At 43.0% G+C, this 24,357-nt stretch overlaps 1 protein-coding gene across 5 annotated transcripts in view; it reads left to right on the plus strand.

Moving 5' to 3' along the window:
- Window positions 1-7,805: 7,805 nt before the first annotated feature.
- LOC110950279 (neuronal cell adhesion molecule-like) overlaps window positions 7,806-24,357 on the plus strand; it is an 85,313-nt gene continuing 68,761 nt past the window's right edge. For all 5 annotated transcript variants that reach the window (XM_022192756.2, XM_051951476.1, XM_022192759.2 and 2 more), the window contains exon 1: window positions 7,806-8,076. The gene's annotated coding sequence lies outside the window, so the exon portion shown is untranslated. The remainder of the gene's footprint in view (window positions 8,077-24,357) is intronic.

Here is a 24,357-nt window from a genome sequence, read left to right on the forward strand (position 1 = left end):
TTCAAATATTAGGTTTTGGGGCTTTCTCTTTCATATAGGTGTAACTATAACAAGCTGGAATGTATGATATGAACATATTTTCAATAAAGGATCAGTGAGTAGGAATGATACATCATGTCACTAAGACCACAACTGGACCTGATCAAATATTCAATAGTCAAACATGAAAAACAGTAGTACTGTAGGCAGACATCTATAAAAATGAATGAGGATGTCAAAAGTAGTCATGAACTGATCAATGTCATAGAAAGCTGATGTCCAGGTTTAAATTCCGTGGCTGGCCAGAGCATCCCACACCTCTCTTGCAATGGCCATATGACGTGACGTAACATTCTCTGGAGGACGAATGAGGGACATCACATCCTCAAAGGGATACCAATGAAGATCATCCCTCAATGGCCAGAAGAAACGATTTTCCCCCACTCTGCATACATTTCACCTGGTAGTGGTGCGACAGACCGGAAAACATCAGGTATGTTACGTCCCTAGTCTAGGGGAAACATGAACGCAACATGATAATGCTCTGGACTCAGCCACCCCCAATGAAGCCAGCCTGGAAAAATTCTCAAAAGGTGCACAAAAGGTTTATTCTTTAAACAAAACAAACAAAGGTAACTTAAAACTCCCAGTAACATAAAAATTCTAATTTTATAAAGCAAACTATAAACTGGGGTTTCCCGAATAAACAATTAACAAACTTAGTCACTAACAGGTCTTTGGGCTTCCTGCCCCTACCACAGGATCAGTCTCCAACTATCACATGAACACACAGAGCTGACAACAGACTGCTTCATCGAGGGTGGCCGGATCAGGAGAGAGTGAGCAGGTTGCAGCAGCTGGTTTTTGTAGCCTCCAGGCAGACTCTCAGGTGGCAGCAATCCTCCCAGCAGCCCAATCAGCCTCAGCACCAGGAACTAGTCACAGCTACTGACTCTGCTGGACAGCCACACCCACTCACACGCACACACACACACAGGAGGAGGAGAGGAGACCAAGTTTCTCAACATGAACACTGCACAAAATGACCCAGGGTCATCACAGTAAACCTCTCAGCTTCACACATCCTGAGGAGTGACTTCAATCCAAATTTTGACCAGGTGAGATCCTCCTGTCTCTGCCTTTCAAAATAAAAGCACAGCACAATTTTAAAATAAAAGCCTGCGACGGACCGGAAAATGCCAGTTAAACCTCTCAGCTTCACACAGCGTTTAGAATAAATACGCCGCTCCGGACATGCACCCATCCCGAGCCCCTCCCACGATTTCCGCACCAGCGGGAATTGTCTAGTTAGGGGCTCGGGCTTCGACACGAGCCACTCTCCTCTCCATTGCAAAGCAATGGGAGGAGAGTGGCTCGTGGCGAAGCCACGAGCCACTATTGTTCTCCTGTGGCGTTTATTATTATTCCGTTTTATTCTTAACGTTTCCGCCGTTTTTCGGTCGCTAACTAGTCCTAGGCCTTTGAGAAAACCAAAATAAATTATATATCAAAACGTGCGGCTTCTTCGGGAATCGCGGGCTATGACTTTACTAAGAAATTCGTCATTTTATCGCAGAATTATTCGCAAAAAACTGCGAAAAAAATCCCATAGAAATGAATGGGGACCGAAAAAAAATCGGCTTGAAAAATCCACTGTTTTCCAAACGCCACTGCCTCGCCATACGTTCACCTAGAAACTTCATTTAACCATCAAAACGTAGTGATTTTTCTTGTCTTCGCAGGAATGTATTTTATGTCTGGCTGAGATTTACAGTTTTTGATCAGTGAGTCCTCAAAAAAGTGAAAATTCTCAAAATCTGCTCTGGTTAGAGTGCGGCATGTCAGTTGGTAGAGTGGAGGAGAGGAGAAAAATCCGCCTGAAAATTTCACGAACGAATCGCCCTCACGACCACACCATAAGAGATAGGACAATGAAATTTGGTCAGATTGTAAACAAATTTCCTGGGATTCAAATGAATCCAAGTTTGAAGACCTAGCTCTTTCTGAAGTGAAATGGCAGGCAGCAGTTTAGACCAAAGTCGCACCGTTCTCTCCATAAGAACCAATGTAAACTGAATCATCTGCCTCATGGAGGGACAGTGTTTTTTAAATCGCTGTAACTCGGTCATTTCTCACAATATCTGGAAAATAATTACATTTATGGAAAGCCACAGCCCTCCTCTCGCTCACGGTCATGTCGGTTTTCAGCTAGCATTCACGGTTAGCCCACAATTAGCGCCAGAACGAGACGTTGCGCGCTGCTGCTGAGAAGCACTTTTCTGCTGTCTGTGGCAGGCACCGTTGCTATGGGGGCCCATAGCAACCGCCCTTACACACGCGCAGGCATGGTCTCACGCACACACACAGACTCATTGGTGTGCCACACCCACCATCACACCCAATACTTCCACAGGAGCTGCATTTCAGCCTGAAAATCAGTTCAACCTCTCAGCTTCACACAGCCTTTAGAGCAGGGGTGTCAAACTCAGTTCCAACACACCTGATTCAAATGATCAGGCTCGTTATCAGGCTTCTGCTGTGCTTGATGATGAGCTGATTATTTGAATCAGGTGTGTTGGAAGAGGGAAACATCTAGAACATAGAGGATAGTGGACCTCCAGGAACTGAGTTTGACACCTCTGCTTTAGAGTAACTCCAATCCAAATTTTGACCAGGTGAGATCTTCCTGTCTCTTCTTTTCAAAATAAAAGCACAGCACAATTTCAAAATAAAAGCCTGCGATGAACCGGAAAACGGAAGTTAAACCTCTCAGCTTCACACAGCCTTTAGAGTAACTCCAATCATAACTTTGACCAGGTGAGATCTTCCTGTCATTGTCTTTCAAAATAAAAGCACAGCACAATTTCACAATAAAAGCCTGCGACAGGCTGGCAACGCCAGTTCAACCACTCAGCTTCACACAGCCTTTAGAGTAACTCCAATCTAAATTTTGACCAGGTCTGATCTTCTTGTCTCTTCCTCTCAAAATAAAAGCACAGCACAATTTGCCTGTTAGACTTCTCAGCTTCACACAGCCTTTACAGTAACTCCAATCCAAATTTTGACCAGGTGAGATCTTCTTGCCTCTCGTGCGCTGCTCCGGACATGCACACACCCCGAGCCCCTCCCACGATTTCCGCGAGCGGGAATTGTCTAGTATTTTATTAATCACGTTTCCGCCGTTTTTCGATTCGCTTCTCCTCCTAGGGCTTTGAGAAAATCAAAGCAAATTATATATCAAAACGTGCGGCTTCATCGGGAATAGTGTGCTATGACTTTTCTAAGACATTCGTCATTTTTTCGCAGAATTATTCGCAAAAAACTGCGAAAAAAGTCCCATAGAAAATGAATGGGGAGTGAAAAAATTCGGCTCAAAAAATCCACTTTTTTCCAAACGCCACTGCTTCGCCATACGGTCACCTAGAAACTTCATTTAACCATCAAACCGCAGTGATGTTTCTTGTCTTCGCAGGAATGTATTTTATGTCAGGCTGAGATTTATAGTTTTTCGTCAGTGAGTCCTCAAAAAAGTGAAAATTCTCAAAATCTGCTCTGGTTAGAGTGCGGCATGCCAGTTGGTAGAGTGGAGGAGAGGAGAAAAATCCGCCTGAAAATTTCACGATCGCATCGCCCTCACGACCAAACGATAAATGTTAGGAGAATGAAATTTGGTCAGATTGTAGACAATTTTCCTGGGATTCAAATGAATCCAAGTTTGAAGACCTAGCTCTTTCTGAAGGGAAATGGCAGGCAGCAGTTTAGACCAAAGTCGCACCGTTCTCCCCATAAGAACCAATGTAAACTGAATCATCTGGCTCATGGAGGGACAGTGTTTTTTAAATCGCTGTAACTCGGTCATTTCTCTCAATATTTGGAAAATAATCATATCTATGGATAGCCACAGCCTTCCTCTCGCTCACGGTCATTTTAGTTTTCAGCTCGCATTAACGGTTCGCCCACAATTAGCGCCAGAACGAGACGTTGCGCGGTGCTGCTGAGAAGCACTTTTCTGCTGTCTGTGGCAGGCACCGTTGCTATGGGGGCCCATAGCAACCGCCCTTACACACGCGCAGGCATGCTCGCACGCACACACACAGACTCATTGGTGTGCCACACCCACCTTCACACCCAATACCTCCACAGGAGCTGCATTTCAGCCTGAAAATCACTGAAACCTCTCAGCTTCACACAGCCTTGAGAGCAGGGGTGTCAAACTCAGTTCCAACACACCTGATTCAAATGATCAGGCTCGTTATCAGGCTTCTGCTGAGCTTAATGATGAGCTGATTATTTGAATCAGGTGTGTTGGAACAGGGAAACATCTAAAACATAGAGGATAGTGGACCTCGAGGAACTGAGTTTGACACCCCTGCTTTAGAGTAACTCCAATCCAAATGTTGACCAGGTGAGATCTTCATGTCTTTCCCTTTCAAAATAAAAGCACAGCACAATTTCAAAATAAAAGCCTGTGATGGGCCTGAAAACACCAGTTAAACCTCTCAGCTTCACACAGCCTTTACAATAACTCCAATCCAAATTTTGACCAGGTGAGATCTCCCTGTCTCTGCCTTTCAAAATAAAAGCACAGAACAATTTCTAAATAAAAGCCTGCGATGGGCCTGAAAACACCAGTTAAACCTCTCAGCTTCACACAGCCTTTACTCCAATCCAAAGTTTAACCAGGTCTGATCTTCCTGTCTCTGCCTTTCAAAATAAAAGCACAGCACAATTTCAAAATAAAAGCCTGCAACAGACCAAAAAATGCCAGTTAAACCTCTCAGCTTCACACAGCCTTGAGAGTAACTCCAATCCAAATTTTGACCAGGTGAGATCTTCTTGTCTCTGCCTTTCAAAATAAAAGCACAGCACAAATTCAAAATGAAAGCCTATGACGGACGAAAAAATAACCCTCTCCTGCCCAGCTCCGGACATGCACCCATCCCGAGCCCCTCCCACGATTTCCGCGAGCGGGAATTGTCTAGTTGTTATTATTCCAGCATTACATCTGATTACTACAGTATTTTTACCCTTTAACTGACCTCATGCACTTTCTGTTTGAAAATGTGGTCCATTAGTTTCTAGCAAATGTTGACATAATGGGTAAGGAGTGATCAAACCCTAAATTTGTGGTTATTAAAATCATTTTCGCATGGGTTAGATGAAGAACTGCCCTTGGTGTGTAATCACAGTGATCATCAACAGTGACCAAAGTTGTACCTGGCTGACCACCAAAAAATGGCCGCCTTCATTTAAATTCTTTGGCAGTGATGGCACATTTTGCTCTTCGGTGATGAGAAATGAAATTTAGCTCACTTCAGATTCAAAATTATTCACAGACATAGTGAAAAATAACCACATGTTGCTGTAAGCTGGTTACAGCACTGGTGAAAAAGAGAAAAAATACACAAAACATAAGCTGTCACAAATATTGTCTTGGATTGACAGGAGTAATTATCACCTGCGGAAACCCCGGGGAACCAGATGTTGCCACTGCGCTGTATTTTAGTGCATTCATGTCATGTTTGTGCCCCTGTGTGTTAACCTGGTTAGGCAGCCAGTAAAGGCTGCACCCACTCAATATAGAGAAGTCTTAATGTAATTACACAGCAGACTGAGACTGGAAATGTATCTTCCTCTGATGTAAACAGATCTGACTCATGAACTTGTCCCCCAGCAGTAATCACATCAGTAATTCGATTTGTTTTGCACCTTTGGCCAAACCTCCAGGCTGCACAAAATATGTTTCTCCAGTCCAAGCCAGGAACGCATCTCCAGGAGGCTGTGACAGACACCGTGTTCTATCATCTTTGTTTTGATGCAACAACTGTTTATCCTCAGGGCGGCTGCTACTCAATTACACCTCACGTTTAGCTGCAGCAAATAAACCCAGCTCATTAGCACTTCATTAGTTTTGGAACAGACGACGGATATCGAGATAAGATATAAAGAGTTTAATTCCAAAATGTGATAGCATTGCTAGGGGGAAGTGACAGAAAAACAACTGGTTGAAAAATGAATCCTGACAGACTGAAAAGCAAATATATTATGTGACTGTGTATCTGTAGCAAAGCCATAAATTTACAACACACCTCATTGGAATCACATTTCTGGCTCATTTTTTATAAAAGTGAGCGTATCACATCTGGGATTCTGTGTTAAACTGCTCTGTTTTGATGTATGTTTTCTCTGAGCCTGCTGAACTGTGTTGGATCTGTGTGAGTTAATCATCACCTCTGCCGGGGTCCAGGTCATTTCATGGTTGGCTCGTTGGTGCTGTTTGCAGTTTGTTCTGAGGAGAATAAAGAAAAACACGGAATCAGTGGAGAGAACAGGCCGAGAGATGGCTCTGTCTCTGCTGCACAGCGGCTCTGCCATGTATGAAGTTTTGCATCTCAGTGAGCAGAGGACATCAAGGATCCGCTGCAGTTATAGGCACCATAATTGGAGACACCAGTGAGGCAGAGACAACGTCTTCTCTAATGGGTTTTTGCATTTCAACACAAAACCATGACGACGTTCACTCGGCAACTTGGAAAATGCCACTCTTTGTCTCTGTGGCGCCGTATCCTTGAACTTATGAAAATCCCTCTGAGTATTTTACGGATAATATGCATGGGGGAAATTAAGAGAATATTTTAATGAGATTCAAGACGTATGCAGACATATCTGGAGGCAATTTGAAATGAGAGACAATTACAATACTTCCCAGTGTAGCACTGGGATGGCAGATGTGGGCGAGAATCCCCTGTTCCTATCAAAATGATGATGAGGAATGCTGGTGCTTCCGACACTGGGGAATCGAATCCAACAAATGACATTGACTTCACGTAAACTCCTCCAGTTTTATGTCACTTTTTAACAGTGTTAGGAAGAGCAAGGACATACTTCACATTGAAGTAAGAGAGATGGAGCAGTAAAGAAAGTGGATGAGCGCTGGGAGCAAAGGGATCATAGATGTGACCCTTTCATGAGGTAATTCAGTGTTTCTGCTTCTTATGCTGATCTACACTTTGGCTGATTCCCAAGTGATTTCACATCTACAGTAAAAACCCCTTTTCATCTTGCCTCATATCTCTGCAACAGCCTAATTTCAGCTAATCTCACTCAACCAGCTACTGGATGGCAACTCAAACCAGAAACCCTGTCTCTTTGCCAATGGGGCTTATCCTGGTGGTAACTGCGTCACTTGCTCTCTGTGTTTGACTCGGTGGCTGCAGATGACTTCCACTGCTAAGCCTGAGATAATGCATGTGTGTGACATGCAGTTAGAGAGGAAGGGCAGGCTGGGAGCAGACTGCACTGAAAGTAAATGTGCTTTTTAAATCACATGAACACATCCAGCAGAGTCTTAGCGGATCCCACAGGCTACTGTATGATTATTAGTGCAGACCTGCTCTCAGGGGGGAGAAATGGCATCATGACATGCAAATGCTCAAAGCAACAACAGCTGGAATAACAGAGTTACATTTGGCCATTGTGTGGATTTATCATTTAATTTACATTTAAGCATTTAAAGCTTAGATTTATTTGAACATTAGTTGTGCTTGTTGCAAGTCAACAATGCATAAATGTAACAATAACAGCACAGGAGTCAAATTTAAAAGCTGCATCCTGCTGTGAAATGGGAGAAATCGGACATTGCAGGGCTTTTAAAAGGCAACTTTTCTGCTTTGTTTTTGCGCTCAAACTCGTCCAGCTGTTGTCCAATCTGTGGTTTGGAGCCTGTAGGGGGGCCAGAGCACTATTAGCGCGTCTAATTTCGTAACAATTTGCCAGAATGGTTCAGTGCCTTGAGGCCACCATGCATCGGCGGCGGCGCTGCAGTGCGCGCAACGGGCGTGCGCACTCGCTTCTTCTGCTGCTGCTGTAGCTGCTGCGCGCCCCCGCCGGTGCGTGTGTGTATGTGTTACGGTGAACTGGTGGTGGGAGAGCAGAGGAGAGGACCAGTGAGTGAGGCAGAGGAGGCAAGCGCAAGAGAGGCTCGGTGCCTGAACGGGACTCCGCGTAATTCAGGGAGAGAAGCGCACACGGCGTCGCAGGGAAGCGGAGAGGGACGGAGCGGGCTTCGTGTTTCGCTGCGCACAGGGAGGAGGTCAGGTGAGCCAAACCAAACCATTCATAATAAACACGTGTCGCGTAGCTGCCAGTTCACTGTCAGGAGTTTGTGGTGAGAGAGAGAGAGAGAGAGAGAGAGAGAGAGAGAGAGACAGATAGAGAGAGAGCGAGACCGGTCACACTGACTGAGGCTGTCAGTAAAATTAAAAAAATAACTGTCCTCTTTGCTGCTCTGGCGAAGAAATGTAAATGTGCAGGGGTCGTTTGGAATCTTAGAAAATACGCCACACTTGTCTCACGTTGAGCTTCTAGCTGTGGGTCAGCAGAGAGAGAGAGAGAGAGAGAGAGAGAGAGAGAGAGAGAGAGAGAGAGAGAGAGAGAGAGCAGGTGTAGTAGCTGCGGACTGTCAAACAGAGGACTGATGCTGATCATTGACACCTATCCTCCACTCTCCATCTCATGCTAAAAGCAGACATACAGCACAAATTTCTATAGATATATTCATTGATCTGCTGTGACTGACAGTTGTTTGCTTTTCCTCCCGTGTTGATGGAATTGCTGCCCCCAATACGTCCCATCTTTCATGTCTTTAAGCTGATTTGCTCCCCACATGTTTAATTCCCCTCATATTCCTCTCCTCTCTGTTTTGTTTTCACCGTCCCCTCAGTTTGCTTGAGTCTAATTTCCCTTCATCAGTCTTGATTACTGTACTCGCCCCCTGAGATTTCACCAATTACACCCCACACTATTTTTTTTTTTGGCTATACTGGAATAAAACCCCCCACATTCTCACCCAATCCCCCTCCTCATCGTCCTCATCCTCCTCATCCTCCCCCCTCTGTCTGCCCCTTTGGTCAAAGCTTCAGTCAAGGGGGAGAACTCACCATCATGCAACAACCTCCTCCCTTCCTCCTCCTTCCCTCTGCTCATCCCCCAGACACTCTTACTCGCTCACACACACCCAAACACACATGCCTCAAGTGCACACTTTCGCTGGCCGCTCAGTTGGCCAAATTAATACAATGCTAATGACCCCTGCTTCATTGTCTGAGGCTGTTGTTCTTTCTGCTCTGTGAAAGGGGCTGACACACTTTCTAGCAATGTTTATTCACTCCGAGCAGACTACAGTTAATCTGTTTAAGAAGATAACAATATCGCCCTATCCCTGCCCCATGTCTGCTTTGCATTAATTCGGAAATGGGCGGCAAAATGTGTGATCCTGCTATACATATTTGGAGACTGTTTGTGGTGGATTCTTGACCAGCATGCGTGTTCGAGCCCACTTCCTCTGCGTCTCGCGGAGTTGTGCTCACAGGACATTTCAGGCTCATTTGACAAATGTGGAGAAAATCGGGACATGATAGTGACCTACATTGTGCTGCCGTCTTTACTTTCACCCTCAGCACAAACGGCACTAGGCCGGGAGATTTGCATAACTAAGGGATTATCATGACACACGTTGGCCGGAGTTATTGTGAGAGCACCAGTCAGTCACACTGCTGACCCAAAACCAGTGACGGGCAACTCGGCTCCGGGGGCTATGGGAAAAGCTTGGGTGTTGGAGGGAAAATGCCACCAATTTCAATCCGTGGGCTGCAGAAACACGCAGACTATTCTGTGAGAAGTGATCAACGCTCCTTCTGTAAGCGGCCGTCTGTGGCATTGTGAACGCCGCCAAGCAGGACGGAACAAAGTGCCTCATAGATGGAGTTGTCCTGTGTCACTTGTGGTGGTGATGACATAATTTCTTTGAGGAACTGGTCTGAGACTGAGGGCCTTTCATCTGGTGATTAATCTCACCAAGGACGCATTGCACGTTTGCAGCAGAAACGTCTGTTTATATAAGCTATTCAGAGATGGAAGCAGTAAAGTGACCCCAGTGAACTGCAGTTGAAGTAAAGTGTGGTAGACATTTACTGTTAGTAGGCATTAAAAAAAGAAGAAGAAGAAACCCACAGTCTCCTCTGTTTTGTGCCACTAATAGAGCCAGCATTTTAAAGGGTTGCTTGGGGTTAATTACAGCTGTCTCACTTTTAAAGTCTTGACTATTATTTCCACGACATGATAGTTTGTATACTCCCTTAACCAGTCGCTGCAATCTGGGGAAAGTTGCTGCTATTAAGCCCAACAGGGCATGAAATGAGCAGTCAGCCCAGAGCTGAAATGTTTTGGTAATCCATCGATTAGTTGATCCACAGAAATGGAATATTAATATTGAAGTGGAGTCATTTCTCAAGACAAATTGCCCACAGTTCTCTGGTTTCAGCTGCTCAAAAGTGATATACGATGCTGTTCTGTGTCGCATATGATTTTAATCTGAATATGTTTGCAATTTTTCTCGCAGACATAATAATTGCAATTTGATTTGTGAATTGAAACTTGAATATTTAGACGTGGATGAGGTCAAACATGCTGCATGCTAATTTTAGTGCCTCAAATTGTGATTTCGATTTGAAATTGATTTAATATTCAGCCTTGTTTTGGACTGATCATTGAATAAATCAAGCAGTTCAAACACATCGCATTGAATTAAAATGGGCTGTTTTCACAGTTTTCTGACTCTGTGCACAAAGCAGTTTGATTAATTGAAAAGATGATCGGCAGATAACTTGGTAATGGAAACAATTTGAAATATGAGCCCCTCATTGCACAGGAACTACAGTCACCATCATTCCCAGCCTTTATTTAGCAAGGAGAGCCACTGAGAGCAAGTTCGGTTTTTCCAAGGTCACCCTGATCACAATACATATAACACATTAAAAGCATATATACATTCAAGTTACATTGAATAAGCCAAGGACTTTAGACAGATTATGAACAATATTTGAGAGAAATGATGATATTGTGTATGTGGAAAAAGTTTTAGATCTTTGAATTCATCTCATAAAAAATGGGAGCAAAAACAAAAGTGTTGCATTTATATTTTTGTTGAGTGTATTTTAAGTACATTTGGGTTTTGGACTGTAGCTTGGACTAAACAAGACATTTGAAGGTGTCAAATTGCGATTTAAGAAATTTGTGATTGGCATTTTTCCGCTTTCCTGGTCAGTTAATTACAAAGAAATGTAGAAATACATGGAAATAGTCATAAATTGCTACCCTGAAGAGCTGAAAACAGTTTATTTATCAATCAACAATGGACTGAAAATTCATTTGCAATGATTTTCTCTTTCAAATAAGTTTAACCATGAGCTGTTTTAAAAGCTGTATGATTATTTGCCTACTTCTGTTTCTTCCCCTTTATTGTTAAAATGTTGCCATATTTCAAGTTATCTTACTCAGTACAATGTCAATATGCCATTTCTGCTAGAATTTATGACCCAGACTGCTAAACTAAAGTCTAAGCTGAAGAAAACCATAATTATCCTCAAACCAAGTGCAGCAATAATTTCTTCTTTATGCAAAAATTGTACAGGCACAACTGAGCAATTCATCATCATAAGTCACTTGAGCTGATTGTCTGGATGATTGAGTGTGTTCTGCAGACACGTGTACTTGTGTCCTGAGTGGAGAAAATCCAGCAGCCGTCGTGAACAGAAGCGCCGTGCTACTCAGCTGTGTGGAGGTTAAATCTTCGGGGACTGGTGGAGGCCCATGCCTATCCATTAGTGTCACGGGGTCTGAGTGTTTCCTCCCAGTGGGGCGGTCACAGACATACTGTCATCGCCTGGACCACCTCGTCACAAGCACGTTCGTCTCATTTTGGGACCGATGAGCGCCTCATTAGAGGACCTCAGAGGGAGCGTCTTCCCCCCCCTCCTTCCGCTTCACGGCTGCCTGAGCTTCCCTTGCTTGTAATTTGGACAAATGTATGCAGAGGTTGATGAATACATCCAAAGAACAACGTACATACATGTTCATTACATCCACACATGTCTCACTGTCTGTCTCCCCCTCTGTGAATGGGGCCTGCGTGGTGGCAAGCTGGCGGGTGCAATTAGAGTTTCACAGTCAGTTAGGCAGCGGCTCTAATGGGGATCGACACGTTCCTGAGAATCCACAGCACACAGCTGATGTTTACGTCCTCCGCCCGTGCTATATTATCCGGAGTAGATGGTGACAGATGACTAAGAGAAATGGATATTAGGTGATTTATGTGTTCCTCATAGCAGGACTGATCTCCAGCAGGATTAGATGCAAAGATGTGCCGCTGTTTTTGCTATTTGCTCTTTTATCTCGTGCAGCAACAGCCTCAGAGAGATACACTGAACAACTGCCAAAAGGATTCGTTGACTTATCCGTTTGTCCATCGACAGGTAATTCATCAGCTATTTTTGCTAAATGGTTCGTCATTTCCAAAACAAGCTGGAAACATGCTTTGGTTTCAAACTCGATAAAGATTTTTCAAGAAAATAATGTGCACATACACTCTTATATTAAAAGTATTTTTTTAGTTCCACCTCTAATTGTTTGTGGTATTTATTAAGCAACAATGTAAAACAATCTGTGATTACAGTTTGTCAAATATAAGGATCATTATATTGTAAATACATAGGATTTTGGACTGTAGGTTGGACTAAACAAGACATTTGAAGGTCTCATATTGCTATTTTTGGAATTTATGATTGGGATTTTTCAGTTTTCCAGGTCAGTTGATTACAAAAAATCCATAAATACATGGAAATAATCATAAATTGCTGCCCTGAAAAGCTGAAAGCTGTTTATTTATCAATCAACAATGGACTGAAAATTCATTTGCAATGATTTAAATGACTATATAATTGTTATACATTGTGCACTATCTAGAAAAACAATCCTCCTGTTCCAGCTGCTCTAATGTGAGTATTTGTTTTTAGTCGTCCCTGAAGGTAAATTGAATGTCACTGGGTATTATTTGGACAAAACAAGCTACTCAAATCTGTCAGCTTGAGTTGTCGAAACACTATTATTTCTGGACACTTTATAAGCCAAATGAATGGTTAAAATAATCAATACTGAAAGCATGTCGTTAGTTGCAGCCCTCCTTCCAAGCTTTTCTAATCACAGACGCTTTCTTCAATGGAACAACTTGCTTGCTGTTACATTAGCCTGTTATTTTTGGACAGTAGGTAGAGGGACAGATGGTGGACGAGGAGAGGTCAGTGCAGACGTCCCTGGACGGCCCACTGTGACCAAATCATTACACCAGAGCATTTCATCATGACAGTCATCAAGCCCAATCACTCAAGGTTGCCAAGGGAACGCTATTGTCAACCTTGATAGGTTATTACACCCTTTAGTGAATACAAAGCATTTCGAGATGTTCTTTTCTGTCCCAACCAACTGCCGGCAATAGAGCGCTCTTTTGAAGTGGGACGTTGGGATAATGGAATGTAATGTTGTGGGTTTTATGTTCTCCGTCTTCCCCCCAGCAGAGCTCCCGGTTAACTAGCCGCACATACTGCTACATCCGACTCAGTCAGCCTTGAGCTTTGATACGAACAATTGGAAATGCGACTTGAAATGTGTTTTCAAAGCATATTTTCTGAATTCTCGCAGGAGCTGCTGCTGTCTTGCCACTCAACAGCAGAAGTGGAGGGGAGGAAGAGGAAAAGCGGGAGTGTTTTTGAAGCTTTTGGGGTTCCAAGAGGGAGGAGGGGTGGATCATGTACCTCTGTCGACGCTGAGAAGGGGCAGGGGGAACAAAGGGGGTCTGTTTTCTCTGTCTCTACTGGCGGGGCAGCTTTTCTCGCCTCTTCCTTGCAGAGTGTGTGTGTTTGTGCGTGAGGGGGTGGAGGGGTGATGCAGGGTTATGCTGGAAGAGATCCACAATAGAAACTCGGGCGCTGGTGCCTCTCTTTGAACATAGAGTTGTTCCTGCTGAGGAGGGATGGAGTGGCAGTTCTCGCTACAGACGGCCTCGGGCCTGTTGAAGCTCGGGCCAACTTTGGATGGCCAGCAGATGTTGGAGAGGTGGTTGGTGGCCCAGTGGCAGCACGTAACAACCGTCCGTGCTTCCCTTTCCTGTCCGGAGAACAACAGGAGGTGGGCATCGCTCCACCGGCAGGGTGTAGGCTCGCCAAAATTACAGGGAATTCAGGACGAGTGTGCACTTGAATGCTTGCTGGTCTGTTCTCAAGCCTCCGTCTTCCTCCTATTTGCATAGAGCTTAAGAAAAGCGGTGCTGCACATCCCACTCTCTGTTGGCACAGTGATGCTGCCCACTTGTGTTGTCTAATAGCTCGGCAAATACATCACCACGGTTCTTATTCTGCTTATAAAATTGGAGATTTCAGTAGAGGTACCTGCCAAGAAACCCACCACAAGCCTCCACCACTTTACCAGCCTGCTGTTGAACGCTGCATCTTATAAACTGGTGGAAGTGGGGGGTCTGCAGAGATAAGCGGAGCAAAAGCGTAGATTATCTGTTTCGCCCCAGCACATGATGCAACAGTGAATCAACAGGAAAGAGCGGGACACTTAGCTGTCAGCTCATGAATAAAGTTGACATGGAAACACAAAGTGGCTTTGCCATGGTTCAGGACTCTCACTGACCTGGAGGTCTTATTTAGGCCAGGCCCTTTAATGCCCTTACCCTCTGCCCCACCCTGTACCCCCTCCCACAGCCCGGCCGAGGGTAAGACACCATGTTAGCAGCTCAGCAGCCACCACTGAAGGGCCCTTAATCCAAGTGGGATGACAGCTTGGCTCTCGATGCTGTTTCTGTGGCGCTGAGACCAATGGGCTTTTCTTTCCCTCTTTTTTCATCCCTAAAACCCCCCAAACACAACCACAGGAATCCTGGGAAAAAAAAAAACTGTCCTGGGGCAGACAAAGGAATGGGACGGTAAACAAATCCAAGAGTAGATCTGAGATTCCTCCATTCAGCAGAAGATAAATGTACACATGCTTTGACATATCAAAAGCACAAAATACAATGATGCACTCAGTTTTTTCCCCTCTAAGTCCTGGTGCCACATGTTGTGTAAAAAACATAATCTATACCCAGATAATCTTTCATCCGGGCCTCAGAATGATTAGGGGGGATTGGGGTCAGAAAACCATTAGAATCATAAAATTTGGTGCTGCTATCAAACCAAATCCCTTTTCCTTCTTTTACACAAATCAGCTGATGTGTCCAGAGACCACATGTTGACAGAGGTTCAAATGGACAAGTGCTTAATGGTAATGTCAAACAACAAAGAGCATCCCGCATGTTTGCCAGTAGAGTGAGTCACTCTGCCAGGCTGCTACAGCATTTTCTCCTTATCCACGCTGCTCTCGCTGCCACACTGATGTGCTGTTAACTCTCAGAACAGTCAAGAACCACAACAAACGCTGCTGTTTTTCATGTAATGTCAGGGTTGTCTTGTGTTTATATACTTTAGGTCTGGAAAAACTGATCTGTAATTTCTTTCAACAAAATATGAACTCACCATGTTTATAATCAAGTGTTTTTTGAATTAATTCATCAATAAAAAACATGCACCTAAAATGCTAGAATGTGATGTTTTTTCAGTTTTATTATGTTGTTTGGACTGTTTGTCAGGCAAACAAGCAATCTTATTTTCTTTTTAATTTATTTTTTCTATTTTAGACTAAACTCAATGAAAAAAATCATTTGCAATTTTCCTAGCAATTTTGAAGTGTGGGAGAGAAAATGGATATTGTGCACATTCAAACCCAGCTGGACAAAAACGCAGGACAAAAACAGATATAAGGAGGAAGAAACAATAGACATTGTTTGTACACTGATAATTTAAAGCTCTTCAAATTGGAATTGGTCCTTTATGTTAAACTGAAAGGCTTTGCGAGACAGAAAACTTGCTTTTAATGTACTGAATTGGTCTTCTTTCCCAATTCATCAGCACAATACAGATCACCAAACAGATTCCAGCATTTTTTGATTCCCTTTAGATCAAGGACATCATTTTTCCACCACCGTGAGAAGAAAATTGCCTACTAATTTGATTTATTAACAAAAACCCAAGGACATCCACTGTGGACTGTGTTCTGGCTTTGCATCAGAGCAGTTTAGGATCAAATGTGAGCAATGCAACAGCAATCAGTCTAATCTCCTTGCGGTCAGTACTGCACTGAAAGATGCCCGAGTGCCGGGCATCTTTAGGAGCTGGAAGGATGTTATTGTCACTGAGATAATTCCTTTGCTGGGGGCTAACTGGGCCCAGCAGTGAGGACGAGAGAATGGACAAACGGCAACTTCATTTATCAGGCTCTCCTCTGAGGCTGCCTGGCCTGATAGCCCAATCAAATGTGTTGTGTGGCTGAGAGCTGGCTGCATCAGCACTGGGCTTTTTCAGCTCTGGGTTTGTCTCTGTGTCTGTGCGGAAATATCAATGAGCCTTTGTCAGTGTGCCATGGTTGATAGCCAAAGCCCTGTGGTGTTAGGAGTCTAATACAAAGTGTCTCAAGGAAAAAAATATCAGTAATAGTCTTTGTTTGTTTACCATTTTTTTCAGCAGTGTGACACTATCACGCTATTGTATTTCCACACCTTGGCAATGAATGGCATTCTTTATGTTGGTTTTCGATGGTTTTGTGCTGGCTGACGTTGAAAAGACTCTGGCCTGAAGCAGACCTAATGGTCGGGTCTTCAAGGTTGGCTGGTTTTGGGCCTCACAGGGCTCAAGGCACAATGACCACATCTCTCTATGAGAGGTTCCTTGGTGGACATGTTACTCAAAGGGCTTATGGCGTGACAGGGAGCACGCCTCCACAGATCCTGTGAGAGAAAAATAGGACACTTTCAGTCTTGGTCATTTGTGATATGTCACTGAGGTGGATTTCATACAGTGTAACTCTCTTGGTTTTCATGTCAATATCTTGATTGTAGTTGACATTTCCGGGTATGCAGAAGGCAAAGGGCATTCTTTAGATGTTCTCCACTGCTTTCATGCAATGTGTTTAGTTTGGAAGAATGGATTAAATTGTTAATGTACTCAGAGGCTGAATTGTGCTGCAGCATTCACTCTTGGCTTTCTATGTGTGTTGTGTTTGCTATTCAAGCTATTAAATGAGTGTTTTCCCCGATTGAAGGATAATGATTAAAAATGTAGTTTTCCAGAGCCAGCCTTTGAATTCATGATATGCACGGTGCTTATGGAATTATTTAAACCTGTTTAATAATCTCTGCTTGTAGGTATAAGATTTCAAAAAAGGAGCAGTCGCTGCCCTGAACGCAGATTATGCACTGATCTCTACCACTGTCTGTCTGTCATAGTCTCTGCCTCTTTCTGTTCCTCTGGTTATTTAGTTTTATTTCATCTGTGGCTGTCCTCACTTTGAGTATATTTCATTTCTACATTTGCTAACCTTTACACTTGTTGACTGTATATGTTGTCAGGAGCACATTCGATAAATTTGAGGCGATCTCCATCTGATTTCCCTTATGGTTATCCTAAAAAATCTGTAATGCAATCTGTTATCTATGTGCAGAATAGATACAGTAATTCTATGTATATTTGCTGGCCGCTTTATTGAATACACCTGTGAAATGTAATGCAGTCCAAGATGACCACTCTGCCATAAATTCTGCTTTCATGAATTTTCTACATTTTCGGTTTTTGTTGTTGTTGGCAAAAGGCGACTGCTTTACATTTGATATTGTTTCTATTATTTTGTCCACTTCATTAAAATACGGCTTTAAAAATAATTGCTAGACTACCTGTTGTTTTCTTTACAAGGTCTAAACCAGGGGATTTCAGCATTGATAATTTAGTTTGAATCTGATAATAGTTTTTCAATGATTGCAATCTCTTCTAGAAGACATGAAAAGAGTCTTGTAATAATTCAGTACATGCGAAACATTTTTGTTTAAAAATATTTTTGATTCTGGAAAGATTTCTAAATTAACCCTGGATGACCAAAAGTCACTTTAGAGTAAAGTAAAACGAACAGATAATCCAAAATAAGGTATCACTCAACAAGGCTAATGAAGAGGGATGCAATGGGACAGCCATTACTAATCAGTTTGGAATCAGCAACATCGTTTTCCATTACAATCTTAAGAAGAAAACACAGTGTGGTTCCACCAATACCTCAAAGGAAATGGTAGAAAATGATGGTCACTGTGCTCTAATAATTATATCTAAAGGTGCAAGAGTGGGAAGAAATATTACAAACACTTTATAGATGCAGTGTAGTCCAGTGCGCCCCTATCATCTACTATGACCTCCATAACAAACATTAAGTAAAATCACCTCTTTCTTCTTTGTGTCAACAAAACTGAAAATGCGAAACAATTTATGGCAGAGCTGTTGTACTGGATCGCATTAGATTTAGCAGGTGTAGCGAAGAAAGTGGCTGATGAATGTGTTGTGAAGCTTAAGTGTTGTGATATCTTGGAGTAAAGCCGAAAGAAAATTAGTAGTTTCATTATGTCTTTGCATATTTTATGAATTCATAGATTTCCTTGTTCCAACACTGCCTTTAAATGCAGGCGTAGCTCACTGATGTGGTGCCTAATCAGTTCAGAAAGGGGCAGCTACACGGAGGTCGCATTGATTGGATTCTCCACAGTCGTCTGCACTGAAAAAAATCTAATTAAGCCTCAGGCGTCCCAAGTCAAACTCCCCAGGATTACCCAGGCCCCGCACCCAAAACCCAACCCTGGGAGAGAGTGATAACTAGACTCCCATAATCTGAAGCTGGGGAAGACTAGAGGGGGTGCTGAGGAAGAGATCCAACTCAATCCCACCCACTCAACTGCAGGGATGAGTGACGCCGCAGGTTCAGTGGTGTGACGGTCGCGTCGTCCTGGAAGCAGTCAGACAGATCAGGTAAATTAAGTTCAATCAGACATCACATTCTGAAATTTGACAAAGTTAACTTCGTGTTAATGTTCAACATTCAGCACAGCAGGAGACAGTGCGTATAGCCACAGTGTGTTTTGGGAAGATAATGATAGAAAAACTGATTACATGCAGAGTTTCATCCGTATCGCTCACAATCCCTCAAGCTTTGAAGTCAAATTAAAAGTGTGTCTGTATGGGTGGAAACGACAGACAGATTAGAGAACAGAAAACACGCTTTGAAAGAGCTTTTAACCCCCTTCCTCCTCCTACTCAAATCTGCCTTTTGAGACAAAATAAAACCCAGCAAAGTATCTTCGCTTTTGTCCCAACTTTAGGATGTGGGTTGGATGTACGCTCTGAGTTTTAGTGTTTGCTTTTGATTCACTCTTTTGTGTCCATTGAGTGGAGGTACACGTTTACTGTGGTCATTGCTTTTTAACAGTCCTTGAAAGAGTGAGTTTGTTAGGAGAATGACTCACAGCAGGAGGCTGCCATTGATCAGGTGTTTGCTTAAAGGAAGTAGGGATGAAGGGAGGCTGAGGTGAGGTGAGTGAGGGGTCAGGATGGGGTGAGAGACCCAGAGAGAGGAAGAGCCAGTGACCAGGATGTGCTCTCCATCTCACCAGGATACAGCTGAAATATGGCTCTCTTCTGTTGAGCTTGGAAACAATGCACCTGCAGGAGGCCTGAGGATATGTCCTCTCCACATGCGTCCTTTCCCATGTCTCCAAGGTGTCGCCATACCTATGTGAATAAAGCTTCTGGTATACCACTGTCACTGTAGAGGTGATTTTCTTCTTTTCTGTTATGCCACAAAAGTTAAAAAATTGCAAGAGCTTGTCATTTCTTCTTGCCTTCTGGTGGGATTTGATTGTTTGTGAGTTGTTTTTCCCAGTCTAGCATCAAAATGCAGCCAGAGCGGGAGCAGAAAATGCTCTTCTGGCCTCAAAACAAAAAGCCCCTGAATTTGTTTCACTTGGCCTGTTTATCAAAGCTGTGATTCAGGCGAAATGGGACTTTGGATATGAATTTCGAGTGGAAGCAGAACGTTGGCAGTAGTCGCAGGGCCGCGTCCTTGACGGCCCTGTTGAATTAATTCCTTCCAAATGGCTGGTTTAAAGAATAAAAAGAAGATTGTTGAATAATAACTTACTACTGATCTAATGCATCGCTGTGACGGAGGTCCATTTTTAACCATAATGTCTTTTGAAACCATCTTTTTTACTCCTGTGACTCATATTGTGTTGGAATTGAAGTAGAATGGAGTAGGTGTCCCAGAGGAACCAGCCAGGGTAGCTTGTCGTCGCGCTTCAGTTTGATTGACACGCCAATTCTTTTTTCTTATCAGACATGGTAAAATGCTATAAAAGTGGCTCTTTTACATAACATTGGACAATTGCATGCTTAACCTCCTTCATTCACTGCTGGGCCTCTGTTAGTTCGAACTGGAGCAACCTCAACATATCTGTGTTTTGTAATGCTAAAATTAGCAGAATCTGAGGCATGTGCTTGATATGGTAATAGGGCAGGAAAATAGTGTTTGAGTTTTCACTGCTGTTCTACCATCAAAGTCAACCAGAGGAGCAGGAACATATGGACGTATATAAACTTCACTGTTGGCCTCATGATGAAAAAGGTCCACTTGTTTTAGCCGCATTTGTTATTACAAGCAGTGAAGTTTTGTCTCTTCTCAATAAGACAGTTATCCGATTAAAATTCTGCACACATACACAGAAAAGAGATTTTGTTTGGACACAGTAATGAGGAAGGAATTAATTTTTCATTAATCTGTGAAGTTATAAAAGGTACGAATCCAGACATATCACGTTGAGGCAAAAATCGTTTGCAAATCCGTTATTATCCATAAAGTATGAACAACTTCTGCCGCCAGAGACATTTAAAACATGCCTACAGCGATCTAAATGGTATTCAGAATCTGGCAATAGATTGAGCAGCACTTCAATTCAGAATCAATCACATTTATTGACAGCCATTTTGATAACTGAGCCATTGTTCGCGCAAAAATGCCAACCGTTTGCTGCCTGTAGCTTATAAAATGGGATTAGCTGCTTTTTCTGGCTGTGTGCCTCGGGGTTTTGCACTTTTCGGCAGACGAGACAAGACATTTCAGTGTTTCGCTCTCAGACCTGGGAAATCGTGAAACAAATTTTAATAATTTTGTTGACCCCCCCCCGCAGATAAAGTGATAGTAAAAGTTGCAGCTCCAGTAGTTGGCATTCAGTGCTACCATCACATTGTTCAGCTCTAATGGGAAAGTTGTGTGTGCAGGGCTTTGTCTCGGCTCTCATGGTATCACTTCCCACAACTCATTTGCTCTGCTTGAAACAGGATCTGCTATGATTAGTCCATTCACTCTGACCAGACCGATGGCAGTGTGTGGATTAAATATAACAAGAGATAACATCTTATTAATCCTCAAGGGCTCATTTAAATAGCTTCCGTTATGGTACCGTCCCATTTTCCTCTCTTCTTCCTCCACATCATCTCCTAAGCTTTCTTAGACAAAATGAAAAATGCATCGAAACATGCCACAGAGTCGTGCTGGATGATTTACGATGGCGTCGCTCGATGTGGTATACATGAAAACTTCTGTGATGCTGAGAAGTTTCCCGGCGTTTCAGACGGTAGCGGCTCTCAGCTGTGCCGAGTGCAGGGCTGATGCTCTAAATGTTTAATGGAGAGTTAAGGGATAAGGGGCATCTTCTGTCTCTTTCTGCATAGTGTCTCATTCCTGCCTGGCCAAGCTCCAGTGCTCACTGCAGCATTCTGACCCACTATGCTGCTGCATCGAGACCAGACACAAAGCCTCACTGGAGACTTTGTAGCTCCACTGAAGTTATGCAGTATATTGAGTAGTTTGTGCAGTACAGTCGTCTCACACTTGGCCAGACTACAAAGAATGTTTGTCACTGGACTCTTGTGCACCTATGCTTCATTTTGTGACCTGGCCTTCCTCTCTTCAACCTCAGTATCCGACTACCATGCAGCTTGTGTCACGGTCAAAGTCTCGGTGTTTTGGTGAAACCCTGGCTGTCCATCAATGGCTCTTTCACTGCCTCTTGGTGACAATGCATTTTTTCCATGCCATAAAGCAGATGCTGTGTTATGGCAGCACAATACTGGGCCCATCCGAGGCTGTTTTCCATGTGAAAGGCTCACCGGGATCAGGATGGCTACCACTGTGTGGGGCTTTTTGACTCGCCACTCTATAATGAGTACACACTGGAAGGAAAAGGAGCGGGCAGCTTTAACTGGCATTGTGATCACTGCATGGAGAGAGGAAATGCAGTATAAAGTGCTGATCCAGGCTATTCTTCTGAGGCAGAGGCTTTTTATACCTATTTGAATACAGAGATTACTGTGACAGCGAATGAGCTAGTCAGCAGTTGCGCCAATAACAGATAAATTTGGGAGAAAACTTGCACTTTAACTACGTAAAAAACAGTTTTTGCTCTGATTTAAGCATAGCTTCAGTGGATTTCTGTTCTCTAGCAGTTCTTGACCTCAGATGTAGCTGCGGCAGGTGTTCTCTTAGAAGAGGACGCAGATCTTTTCACACATTTTTCTCTGAAAGTCAAAAATCAAGAAGTGAAGTGAAACAGCTTGACTACAGAGGCTTATCCGGTGGAACAGAACAGCCCTGCAGTTAAATGATTAACGTCTTTGTGTGACTAGTACCTGTCTGCTGTTGTGTTGCTGTTTGTTGACGGAGAGTTCAAGAGGCTCCCTTGTTCTGAGTTGTCTGCCCTCAGGGTTTGTAGTCTCACCTCCGCACCCCATTTTATGTAAACAACTTAAACACAATTAAACAGGCCCGGCTGCAGGACTTACAGATGTCAGCAAGGCTTTTAGTCACTAATTAAGCACTCAAGTGGAGAAGGACCTTGAGAGGCCAGAGGTACCCAACCAGACAGGCTGGTTGGTCAGTCACCCTCTACAGTGTGAGTCTTCCTGGACTCAGATGAGGTTTCAGCCTCCAGAAGGACCTGCTGGAGACAGGCAGCACTCAGACCTACTCCTGAAGCTAAAGTCTCCTTGGCTCCTCAGCACCGCTCTGAGGGTTTTTTCCTCCCTGACAAGAGCTCTCTGAGACCTCCAGCTGGTCATCAGTCATGTCAAGGACGCACAGCGTTCACGTCAAGAGTCTGAAGAAGTAACAGCAGCACTGCATACATAGAGGATGTTTTAAGTGCATTTAAGTTCCACCACAGAAGAAGGATGTCACTGTGGGAAATAAGGATGCTGCCATGGCAGTCTGAAGCATCTGAATGAACCAATCTGATTTCTGTCACTATGAAGCTGGTCTCGCTCATCCAGTGTTGCTGTTTCTAGTGAAAATGTTCCAGTAAAGTTTTGTATCGGTTTTTACAGTAAATGCTATATGCATATGCATGACTATGTGGCTTTAGTGATGGAAGATCAGCCTGTTTGTCACTATTGTGATCCAGACTGAAATGTCACGATAACAACTGGATATATTTGTAAAGACATTCATGGTTGCCAGAGGATGAAGCCTGCTGATTTTAGTGGTCACCTCACTTTGCGTCTCTGTTCACCATGAGGTTTATGTTTTTGATTTTGAGTTTACCATCAGCACTTGGATGGTTCGCTCTGGAATTTGCTCTGGATAAACTTTCATATAGTGCCGTGATCATTTCTCCAACACTTTGTTTTAAGATCAAATACCTGTAAAACTAGAGACCTTCTCATTAGATTCTTTGAGACTTTCAGCGGCCCTAATTAAGATTTTTAAGGCACTGTGTCTCTATGGAAAATGTACAACTATGGGTAGAAGTAGAGATAACTAAAAAACAATCTTTTTATGCAATGTAACAAGGTTATAGAAGTAAATGACTAACAAAAGTTGAATTTAAGTTTTTTTTATTGAACACATTCTTTGTCCACAGGTGTTTCAAGAACTGAAAAATATGTTTTACTACTTACACTTTTAATTTGTTTTTCTATCTGCTTTGTGTAAACACAGCCTGCAGTTCAGCCCAGTTCAGCCGAAAATTCGCAGAATTTTTGCCATGTGACTGTTGGTCGGAAATGAATCAGTACAGGCACAAGAGTGTAGAAGAGTGATTTTTTTTTCTTCTTCACAGAATCTGGTTAGATGAAGCCCTTTATTTTTTGCAACTTTTTTTTAAATGAGACATTTTAACTTAGATTTGGTTGCATTTCCCAACAAAACGTGTCCTTAAGACTGCGAGAAAGTTGGAAATTTTACAATTCCTACTGTTTATGCAGTTCTTTGTTATGATAAATGGTGTAATTTTGCTAGTGTAGAAAAAAACCATCATTCCTTTCAAACCCATAAACAAGTTATGGGAGTCAGAGAGTTAAAAATCATAACAGAAAAATGTGTTTGTTGCTTTAATAAATACAAAATAGGGAGATTTAAGGTAAGACGTTTACACAAAAAGCATGCAACACCTTCATGCACATCACTTTCAATGGAGTTATGGATAAGAGAAAATTATGGACTGCATAACTAATTTTTTCTTTGTGAACGTCAAGAAAACAGTCAACAGTTATATCCCATTCTATCCTATATGCAACAAAGCAA

Source organism: Acanthochromis polyacanthus, chromosome 8, assembly GCF_021347895.1.
Source record: "Acanthochromis polyacanthus isolate Apoly-LR-REF ecotype Palm Island chromosome 8, KAUST_Apoly_ChrSc, whole genome shotgun sequence".
Taxonomy (NCBI): Eukaryota; Metazoa; Chordata; class Actinopteri; family Pomacentridae; genus Acanthochromis; species Acanthochromis polyacanthus.